The sequence below is a fragment of the Stenella coeruleoalba genome (assembly GCF_951394435.1).
Source record: "Stenella coeruleoalba genome assembly, chromosome: 1".
Taxonomy (NCBI): domain Eukaryota; kingdom Metazoa; phylum Chordata; class Mammalia; order Artiodactyla; family Delphinidae; genus Stenella; species Stenella coeruleoalba.
The window spans coordinates 146,541,628-146,550,831 of record NC_137169.1 but is presented as its reverse complement, the minus strand read 5'-3'; the positions used below and the strand labels follow the sequence as shown (position 1 = coordinate 146,550,831).

General features: G+C 45.0%; 1 pseudogene across 1 annotated transcript; it reads left to right on the top strand.

Annotated features, from left to right (window-relative positions):
- Nucleotides 1-307: 307 nt before the first annotated feature.
- LOC307175908 (deleted in azoospermia-like) lies at nt 308-5,140 on the top strand (annotated as a pseudogene). The gene is made up of 4 exons: nt 308-361; nt 3,776-4,191; nt 4,356-4,817; nt 5,086-5,140. The product of its transcript is annotated as a deleted in azoospermia-like (transcript).
- The last annotated feature ends 4,064 nt before the right edge of the window (nt 5,141-9,204 follow it).

Here is a 9,204-nt window from a genome sequence, read left to right as displayed (position 1 = left end):
GGGTGGCAGGGCTACCTCTGCCAGTCAGCGTGGAAGTGTCCCAAACCCCAGAGGAAGGGAAATCTGACATCGACAGCTCACTGGGAAGCTAGGGAGAATCCACATTTGCCTCACGTCAGCCCAGCCACACTTATCACCCCGTGCAGCTGTCTGTTTACTAAGGGTGGACTTCCTACTGCTGGGACCCTGTCTTTGTCTCCCCAGCCCTGAGGTGTCTGGTGATTGATAGGTGCTCAGTGAATGCTGATTGAATGAGCGAACTGCAGATGGGATGAGCTGGCTGACCAGAAGTGGCCCACCTACTGAGATGAAGAGATTGTTTACCCACGAGATCAAGGTGCTGCGGGCACGGCCTACCCTGGTCAGGGGGCCTGCGTTCAAATCCCAGTGGTGTCCCTGACATTCAGGCTCATGGCCTTGGGTGATATTAGTTTGTGTGTTTTGGCCTCAGTTTTCCTTCCCAAAGGCCCCCATGGTTGTGAGGGTAGAAATGGAGTGTATGTGATGGCAAGGAGACCCAGGTAGATGTACGATGGGCGCTGAGCCTTTGGACGGGGACCTCGGAGCCACAGGGTCTGCTCTGTCTTGCTCCTTCGTAGCAAAGGTGGCACCATTAGGGGTTCCAGGGTTGACCTTCCTGCCCTACTCATAAATGCTTTTCCTGAAGGGGGCTCTGTCCTCTTGACGGCTTCAGCCTCTGGGAGGCAGGAAGCTGATTTGCCAAGACCTCTGGGGTCTGGCTGGACACGTTTCACATCGGCTGAGGCTGGATTCCAGGAAGTTCTAAACTTCCCTCCCACTGTTAACAAATTAAGAAGCGGCCACAGTGATGTGGTGAAGGCAGAGGAAGGAATAGGGTACCACAGAAGCAAGGGCCCATCTCTGCTGCATCCTTTGTGAAACTCCTCCCTCCACCCTTCCCCATTTTCTCCTTCCTAGCATTCTCCTAGATAGGCCCAAAGGGGTGGCAAGGGCTCAGCCTCCCTCAGCCTCCCTCCTCTGGCCTCCCTCAGAGGGAGATGGCTTCTCATTCCGGGACGAGGCAAACAAGTCCTCAGGACTGAGAGACCCGCCTTAGGGCTTTGGCCTTAGGGTCCTGTAGCCAGACCGCCTGGCAGAGGTCATCCCATCCACTCCAGCTGGAGCCTTCCTTCTTGCAAGGACTCTGAAGGCTTTAAAAAAAAAAAAAAGTATTATTCTGTTTATAGACACCCAGTAACAGGCCGTGTTAACATAGGGCGATAGCAACATCTTCCTCTGAGAGGCTGCCCGCTGTAAGTGGTCGCGAGCAGGTTAAGGGGCAAGGGCTGTGCTGTGTTCTTTTGCAAACAGCATGTCAGCTTCAGCCCCGAGTCCCATTCGCAATCTCACTGCCTCTTCAGGCTTCTGTGGGGCACACCGGTTGCTTTCCTTCTGCAGGATTTTGGGCAAAGTGTTGGGCTCCTACATCCCAGTCCTTCAGTTTGTCCATCTCAGAGGCTTCTCCAGGCTCTGGGGAAAATTGGGGAGGGGAACCCTTTTCTTAGAGAAATCTTCTTCAGGAAAGAGTCAAGGGGCTGCACAGTTCTGTGGTTAGTGCCCCTGGGGGAGCCTAGAAGCTGCCCTTGGACAAGGGACTTGGGTGATGTCCAGGGATGTTTCTTTTGCTCACAGAGCGCTGGTCAGCCTCTCACTGAAGACGAGGCTGAAATGCATGCATCCTCGTACAAGAAGCACGCTGACCTAAATTCACAATGAGGAGACATGGCCTCAGGTCTTTGCCAAAGAACAAATTTTGGTAGTGAAGACCCACAGCCCTACTTTCTCCAAAGTAATAGGTGATACCTTAGGTTGGTCCCCTTTGAAGGACTGACTCTAGAGCAAACAAATATTATTTGGGAACATAAAATGCTCAAAAATTATAATTAGTATTCTCAGAATGATTTTTAATTGAATATATAGTTGATTTCCAATATTGCGGTAGTTTCAGGTGTACAGCAAAGTGATTCAGTTATACATATACATATATATATATCCTTTTCTATTATGGTTTATCACAGGATATTGAATATAGTTTCCTGTGCTATACAGTAGGACCTTGTTGTTTATCCATTCTATATATAATAGTTTGCATCTGCTAATCTTAAACTCCCAGTCCAACCCTCTCCCACACCCCCTCCCCCTTGGCAACCGCAAGTCTGTTCTCTATGTCTGTGAGTCTGTTTCATAGATAAGTTCATTTGTGTCATATTTTAGATTCCACATATAAGTGATATCATATGGTATTTGTCCTTCTCTTTCTAACTTACTTCGCTTAGAATGAGTGGCCCAGGGTTTATTTTGGACCCACAGCTTTTTTTTTTTTGGCTCTACAATAAAGAATATTTACATAATCATGGTAACATAAATGTCACTTACTTGTTTTCAGCATTTAAAATCAACTTATAAACAAAGGACTAAACAGAATGTTACGGTTACCCATCTTGACATCGCAAACGCCAAGGTGTAGCTAGTACAGGCTTGGGAGACCAGGCTGGGTGAGGAGGTGCAAGACACGGTCGCTTCATAGTCTAGTTTTACATGATGCAAAAATAAGACACTGTCTGCAGCTCAGGGAGCGAGACATAGAGGTTTTCGTATATTGTTTAAATTTGCAAAAGTGATGAAAATAACTAAAATTACCAATGCGTTTATTAAAAATTTGAGAGGAGGATGGAATCCAGAATGAGGGGGGAAAAGAGCTAAACCCTTGTTTTTCGTAGCAGGGAGTCAACAGATACGTCTAAGGTAAGAAATCAAGCATACTGTTTATGGTTTGGGAGGTAAACTGTCAGAAGTGACGTTTGAAGAGTGGGGAAGGATGGAGTGGGAGACTATTACATTTCATTATAAATCTTTCTTTGCTATTTGATTTAGTACCATAGATACGTCCTTGAACACACACACACACACACACACACACACACACACACACATACACACACACAGCTCTTCAGAAAACTCATCAGCTCCCACCAGGAAACTGTCAGAGCTCCAAGAGCAAGCGGCAGGCCAAATGCTCAAAGGACAGCTTAGAGCTGCATTGCAGAGGAAGCAAAAAGTGTTTCCAGGAGGTGTCGGGGCTGCTTGGTGGCTGGAGTGTCACATTCCCTAATGAACATGCAGGAAGCGGGTAAAACACGCCAGTAGCTTCTCACCAGAGTGGATGGCAAAAGCTCGTTTCCTTTCCATGATAGTTGCAGTGCTGAGCTATTAACAAAATGCTGAAGTATCTGGGAAAAGGATCTGGCTCAGCAGGACAGAGCTAATCCCAGGGATTCCCAAATGACTCCACACTCGTTATTATGTATTTTGTTTACTCAGGCCACCTTTCCAATTACCCGTCAGAATGTGCAAATGCTTCCTCCCTGCTTTATCAGGTATGAGAGGTAGAGAATCAGGTAGAGAATAAGATAATGATATCGGTACCATAATAATGATTACCATAGCAAATATCAATTAATGATGTCAAATGTCAATACCACCGCCCTCCATTCACACTCTCCCCCGGACTGGTTAGAACTCTGGCTCCACTAGGATGAACTTAGTACTGACAGTCTAGAAAAGATGATCTGATCCAGGCCTTAAAGAAGTTTCCATCTAGAACAGGTGATCCTAAGGAAAAGGCCAGGGGAGTCCGCCTGTGCCCATCGGCCTCGCCACCCGTCTCTGACTGTCCCCGCTCGTCCGCCTGCGCCCTGTCAAGCCGGGCGGCGGGCACGAGCAGGCCTAACAGCAGCCCCTGCTCCTCCGAAAGCCCCTCTGCGGGAACCCTGGCTGCCGCCATCCTGAGGCTGCAAATCCTGAGACTCCAAACTCAACCGCCTCCAGAGAGGCCAGCACCCAGCCTTCACCAACTACGACCAGCCAAGGCTATGTTTTACCAGAAGGCAAAATCATGCCAAATACCTTTTTTTTTTGGTGGTGGTAGAATTGATGTTAGGATGGATGAAACCGAAATTACAAGCTTCTTTGCTACGTATGGTTCAGTAAAAGAAGTGAAGATAATCACGGACTGAACTGGTGTGTCCAAAGGCTATGGACTTGTTTCATTTTATAATGACATGGATGTGCAGAAGATAGTAGAAGCACAGATAAATTTCCATGGTAAAAAGCTGAAACTGGGCCCTGCAATCAGGAAACAAAATTTAAGTGCTTATCATGTACAGCCACGTGCTTTGGGGTTTTTTTTGCGGAGCACAGGCTCCGGAGGCACAGGCCCAGTGGTCATGGCTCATGGGCCCAGCCGCTCCGCAGCACATGGGATCGCCCCGGAGCGGGGAATGAACCCGCATCCCCTGCATTGGCAGGTGGACTCCCAACCACTGCGCCACCAGGGAAGCCCCGTCCTTTGGTTTTTAATCCTCCTCCTCTACCACAGTTTCAGTGTAATCCAGACACTGGAGTAATCCCAACACTGAAACTTACATGCAGCCTCCAATCACGATGAATCAGTATGTTCAGGCTTATCCTCCTTATCCAAATTCACCAGTTCAGGTTATGACCGGATATCAGCTGTGGGTTTATAGTTATCAGATGCCACCTCAGTGGTCTACTGGGGAACAAAGGACTTACGTTATTCCTCTGGATTATACAGCTGTTAACTACCACTGTAATGAAGTTGATCCAGGAGCTGAAGTTTTGCCAAGTGAATGCTCAATTCATGAAGCTACTCCATCCTCTGGAAATGGCCCACAAAAGAAATCTGTGGGCTGAAGCATACAGACGGTGGAATCGTGTCTATTTAATCCAGAGAACAGACTGAGAAATTCCCTTGTTACTCAAGATGACTACTTCAATGTTAAGAGTTCATCACTTTATTTATTTATTTATTTATTTATTTATTTATTTATTTACTTACTTACTTACTTATTTATTTTTTGCGGGTACACGGGCCTCTCACTCTCGTGGCCTCTCCCATTGCGGAGCACAGGCTCCGGACACGCAGGCTCAGCAGCCATGGCTCACAGGCCCAGCCGCTCCGTGGCATGCGGGATCCTCCCCGACCAGGGCACAAACCCGTGTCCCCTGCATCGGCAGGCGGACTCCCAACCACTGCACCACCAGGGAAGCCCGAGTTCATCACTTTAGAAGAAGTTGGGCAGTGCTTAAGTCTGTTTGATCTTCTCTGCTGACTTTCTAGTCTCATAGGAAGTTTCAGGTTTTGAATAGTAAGAAGAGACTGAAAGTGTTTCAACTATTATAGAAATTTAATTCTGAATTTTGATAAATCACACTCAGACTCTTCTATACCAGTTATAATAGATTGTCTAGTTTTATTTTACAGTGAAACTGTTTTTCATTAGACATGTACTTAGAAACTGATTCTGTGTTCAATATATAGCTAAAAGTAAAAAACTAATTGAGACTGAAAGGAATAACTTTAAGATTTATCTGTAAGGATTTTTTTAATTGACATTTTAAGAGTTTAAAAGCAAATGCTGATTTGCAAAAAAAATTGTTTTAGAAAACCTGTTTTGAAAGGTCAGAATTTTGATAGTTTAAATACAAGGACTTCACTTCTGCAACAAGTACCTGTGAAGAGTACAATATCTATGATGTTGTGCTTTGATGATTTGTCCAGAAATTTACCACAAAAGCAGAGTTGTTTTGTTTTTTTTAAAGAAGATGTTGGGGGTAGGAGTTTATTAATTAATTAATTTATTTTTGGCTGTGTTGGGTCTTCGTTTCTGCGTGGGGGCTTTCTCTAGTTGCGGCAAGCAGGGGCCACTCTTCATCACGGTACGCGGGCTTCTCACTATGGCGGCCTCTCCCGTTGCGGAGCACAGGCTCCAGATGCGCAGGCTCAGTAGTTGTGGCTCACGGGCCCAGTTGCTCCGCGGCAAGTGGGATCCTCCCAGACCAGGGCTCGAACCCGTGTCCCCTGCATTAGCAGGCAGATTCTCAACCACTGCACCACCAGGGAAGTCCAAAAGCAGAGTTTTTAAAACTGCATTTTTAATCAGTGGAACTCAGTATATAGTTAGCTTTATTGAAGTTTTCCTTATCTAAACCCAGTAAAACAGATTCCAAACAAACAGTCCAATCAGTGGGTCTTACATTTATTAGTTCAAAATATTTTATCTTATCTAGAATCCACTCATAGAGATATCTGATTGGGATGGTAATTAGGATGATTAAATTCTGGGCCTAATTTTTTGTAAAGACTCCAAAACAAACTAAACTTTATTAAGTACATAAGCTTCTCGATAAGTTACCATTCTCCTTTTTCTCTTTACTTTTTTTTCCCTTGAAATGCTAAACTCAATGGCTATGTCTTAAATTGTGTAAAATATTGGTATTAAAGAAGGCTGAAACTTTTTTTTGTTTTTTTTAAATTTATTTACTTTTGGCTGTGTTGGGTCTTCGTTGCTGTGCACGGGCTTTCTCTAGTTGAGGTGAGCAGAGGCTACTCTTTGTTGCAGTGCACGGGCTTCTCATTGTGGTGGCTTCTTGTTGCGGAACACGAGCTCTAGGCACACAGACATCAGTAGCTGTGGCTCACAGCCTCAGTAGTTGTGGCGCACGGGCTTAGCTGCTCCGCGGCATGTGGGATCTTCCCGGACCAGGGCTCGAACCCGTTTCTCCTGCATTGGTAGGTGGATTCTTAACCACTGTGTCACCAGGCAAGCCCTGAAACTTTTTTTAATGTCACTTAAAAGTTACTCAGAGCACCTGAAAGGAATTGTTTCTATAAAAACATTAAAATATTAGTTATTTGTTAAAGAACAGATAGATTTTTGTTTTTTAGCCTATTATATTTCCTTTTTTAAAGTAAAATATGTCCAGGAGAGTCAAGGAAGTTTTGGCATTTCTAAACCAAAAAAGTTGTTTAGCAATAAGCATATCCCAAAAGCATACTAGATTTAGAGTTAACAGTCCATTTTTAGATCAGCTAGATTCCTCGTTAGACAGTGTAAACCGTGACAAATAACTAGAGATCCAGAGCCCCTTTGCTATACCCACAGTCTTGCTTTTCCAGTCTGTAGCACCATTCTTCCAGGAGGTTTGCTCCTAGAACAGGTGACGTGAAGAAGAGAAGTATCAGTATAAACAATTTGAGGGCTGAGCCTTGGAAAGGTAGCAATGGGATAATACCTTTCTAAGGGAAACACTTGTATCAGCATCATTTGACCTGCCATGGACATAGTTTAAAGTGGCTTCCTGGGTTTTCTTTCATTGGCCAGCCCCTTCACTAAAACATGGAAACTCCATTTTTCCCTAGCCTAATGAATCTTCCATCGGCCATATCATCAGTGCCCATTGTCTTACAATTCCTAACAATCTTCATTCTGAATCTGAAGGGAAGAGTCTTTTAACTTAAGGATGCCCAAGAGTGCTTTCTTATGCCTCAGAATTTGAAAGTGCCCTGAAATTTGTTCTTTTTAAAATTCTCTGTACTTTTGTGTGTGTGTGCTATAACATTTTACATGTATTATTCTATGATTAAATTTCAAGTTTACTATAAATGATACCTAAATTCTAAAGAGCCAATTCTAATTATCCCAATATGACCTTAAGAAAAGTAAGGGAATAAACTTTTTATTTGTGTGCTATTTTGTTGGACCGAAGTATTTAAAAAGGTAGAAAGAAGAGACAAAATTCTGAACCTTTCAAAATGGAAAATTAAACTTAAAAGTGTGTTCCTATTACCTATGTTGATACTGTCTTTGCATAAATGAATAAATAGAAATAAAGAAAAAAATATTTTTTTCAAAAGCGTTTTGACCTACTTATTCATGTCATATTATCTAAAAAGATGGTGGGGGGGCTTCCCTGGTGGCGCAGTGGTTGGGAGTCCGCCTGCCGATGCAGGGGACACGGGTTCGTGCCCCGGTCCGGGAAGATCCCACATGCCACGGAGCGGCTGGGCCCGTGAGCCATGGCCGCTGAGCCTGTGCATCTGGAGCCTGTGCTCCGCAACGGGAGAGGCCACAACAGTGAGAGGCCCGCGTACCACAAAAAAAAAAAAAAAAAAAAAAGTGTGTTCCTACTACCTATGTTGATACTGTCTTTGCATAAATGAATAAATAGAAATTAAGAAAAAAAATTTTTTTCAAAAGCATTTTGACCTACTTATTCATGTCATATTATCTTAAAAGATGGTGGGGATTTGGGTGGGGAATATGTGACAAGATTTAGATCCTTGAAGTGTAAGTATTGTTCAGTCTCTTAATCTGGCCAAGTTAGTTTATAAAAGCAAATCTTGCCACACTGAAAAAAAAATAAAGAAAAGGCCAAGGGAATCACGTGAGAGCAGGAGAACCAGGACCCAGCTCCGGCCCTGATGACTCCTGGCTGTGTCTCCAAGGGCAGGGAGGCGGCGGAGGATGTGTTGTCAGGTGAAAACAGGAGAACATGTTACCACACGGATGTTGTCACACACCTGGGCTTGTGCAGGTCCAGCCGTTCTGGGAGCTCATACAAGATTTAGTGTTGCTTTGGGGAAGCAGAGCTGAGGTTAGAGGTGAGCACAGGAGACGCTTCTCATTGTCCATCTGCCAAGTTTGTCAACTTTAACGTTGTATGTGTTGGCTATTAGTTTCCTGAATCAATAGTGGCCTTAATCTGGAGTAAGATCTCATGTGTCTAATTTCCATTCATCTACTCTTCTCTTTTTCCCCTGCTGCCCACCCCCTGCCTCTCTCTTTTTTCAGCAAGTGCAGTTCGAGCACAAACTATCTGCCGGGCACCATGTTAGACATGATTACACCTAGAGGGGTGTCCGTCCCTCGCTGAGCACGTGCTCTGTTGGGAGAGCTGCACCCCAGCATCTCTTTCCAGAATGTCACAGGGAGTGTCATCCCCCTGTTTTCACGAGAGACCAAGGGCATCCAGAGAACATAGTGATGAACTGGGCAGGGAGAGATGGGGGTGCTCAGAACATTAGGAAGCGTTTTCATAAAGGAAGTGAAATTTATGCTGAGACTTGCCAGATGAGAACATTTCAAAGATAAAAGAGAGATGAAGAATGAGCCACTAGATGAACATCCAGGGGGTGTTCTGTGAGAGGCCTGAATGCTGAGTGGAGGGTGATGTGAGGGGCAGGACGCGGGGGTGGGAAAGCGGGCTGGGCCTCGGGGGAGGAACCTCTGTGCTCCGTGTGGCCACGAGAGTGACAAGTTAGGCGTCACCTGGGCAAAGAGGCACGGTTCGGAATCAGCACCCTGGGCTCCTGTGTCCTAT